General features: G+C 43.2%; 1 pseudogene; it reads right to left on the bottom strand.

The window, feature by feature from the left end:
• Nucleotides 1-213: 213 nt before the first annotated feature.
• Nucleotides 214-1,572, bottom strand: LOC110295808 (annotated as a pseudogene).
• Between the last annotated feature and the right edge of the window lie 621 nt (nucleotides 1,573-2,193).

The following is a 2,193-nucleotide window of genomic DNA, read 5'->3' as shown; positions in this document are numbered from 1 at the left end:
TCTTCTTCTTCTTCTTCTTCTTCTTCTTCTTCTTCTTCTTCTTCTTCTTCTTCTTCTTCTTCTTCTTCTTCTTCTTTTAACAAAAACTTCTCACAGCATTTATTGTCACCTAATGATAATGTGTAAGAAAAACAAGTTGAGTAAATGTAGCTTGCAGCAGACATCTTTAAACACACTCAAGTGCCTTCTCAACTTCCCTCAGGCTTTACCATTCACTGCTAGTTGGAAACACTTTGGAGCAGAGTAATATTATCTCCTTTTGGCATGATCCGACCGAATTGTTTTCTTGACTTTGTTTTAGAATGAATCTCTTCTGCATCATCTAATATGAGGTTCATGTACTCATCAAAGCCAATAATACAACCCTCTATCACCATATTCACTTGTTCATACAGCCACACCTGAATTCGAGATCTATTTTGTGTGTATCTGAAGATAAGTTTGATGGGCTGCACCATCACGTTCTGTATTTTCTGGCCCTGGCCACGGTACGCTATGGTGGAAGTCACAAAGACCACACCAGTAGGAAGGGTGCCTCAGAAAGCGACTCACCTTCAACATTCTTATCATCCAAGCTCCTGCAGAACAGCTCGCCAACCACTGAACACCCAATGACTTTACTTGCACAAAGTTCCAAAGTCCTTCCACAACCATGACCAAAACAACACGGTCAGGTCACAGCAATACCCTTTTATCTGAGTATATACTTGTTAAGGTTTCTATGGCTACAATGAAACACCATGACCAAAGCAACTTTGGAAGGAAAAGTTTACTTTGCTCCTAGTTCCATGTAACAGTTCATCACCAGTGAGTGCAAGAACTCATACAGGGAAGGAACCTGGAGGCTGGAGCTGATGCAGCAGCCATGGAGGGGTGCTGCTTACTGGCTTGCTCTCCATGGCTTGCTCAGCCTGCTTTCTCAGAGAACCCAGGAGCATGATCCCAGGGATGGCACCACCTGCAATGGGCTGAGCCCTCCCCCATCAACTACTAATTTAAAATATCTAGGCTTGCCTACAACTTGGTCTTATGGAAGCATTTTCTTCCCCTCAGTTCCCTCCCCTCAGTTAACTTTAGCTTGTGTTAACTTGACATAGATCTATCCAGCACATATACTAAAATCAAACCTTTATACCAAGCAGAGTTATAAGCCTTTCACACATATTTATTTAATCATTAGAACAACACTATGAGATAGTTGATTTTCATTTCCATTTGGAGGAAACCAAGTGTGTTGGTTACCATTTGTACCTATGACTGAAACAATGGAGAGAACAGATCAGAGGATGGTATATTTGTCTCACGATTTTGAAGAATTCAGACAGCAATTGTTGATGCTCATGTATTTGGGCAGAACATGTGGTGAATGAGAAAGAGAGTGAGAAAGAGACTGAGACGTAGGCACATGCCATTTAAATGCACCCCCACACACCATGACCTACTCTTTCCACCGAGGACCCACTTCCTAACGTTTCTTGAGCCTTCCTCCCCAAATAGTGCCACTTGCTTCATGCCAAACTGCCGAGGGTATTCCACATTCAGCGACAACACACAGATCCACAGGGTTAACATCCTTAAGGGTCTACAATGACAATTCATGGTTGCAGGGCTTGTTTGTTGCCTCAGAAACCATGCCACTAATCACAGTATGTGACCTCTCAAGAAAGCACACATTTGCACCTCATCCTGCCCAGGTGACAGTTCACTTACTATTGCTATGGGCTTCCCACCCACTAGAACAGGGCAAAATAAAACCTAGGTGTTTACTGCAGAACTGAATGCTTAGGGGTCTCTCTCTTCCACTCAAGATTGGTGTGCTCACTCTCCAAGGCCTGGGATCGTGGGGGCCACAGTCAAACTTGTCTGCCTCACTTGGATGATGCAGGAGGGGTTTTTGTTTGTTATCATTTGTTTGTGTTTTCTGGTTTTTTTTTTTTTTTTTGAAACGGGGTCTCCTTATGTAGCCATGGCTGTCCCAGAACTTGTTATGTAGACCGGGCTGGCCTTTGTATATAAGTGTCGCCATTAACTAACTAATTAATTAATTAATTTTGGTCTTTGAGGTTTGGGGTTCTGGGGCTTGGGCTCAGTCTCCTAGGATTCTTGAGGGATTTTTTTCAAGTAGGCAGTAAAGTCCTCAGTCCAGATCTCTGTCTATGCAAGGCAGGACACGGTGGCTTGGCTGAAAAAGTG

This window comes from Mus caroli, chromosome 6 (genome assembly GCF_900094665.2).
Source record: "Mus caroli chromosome 6, CAROLI_EIJ_v1.1, whole genome shotgun sequence".
NCBI classification, from domain to species: domain Eukaryota; kingdom Metazoa; phylum Chordata; class Mammalia; order Rodentia; family Muridae; genus Mus; species Mus caroli.
This window is presented reverse-complemented; position numbering and strand designations above follow the sequence as displayed.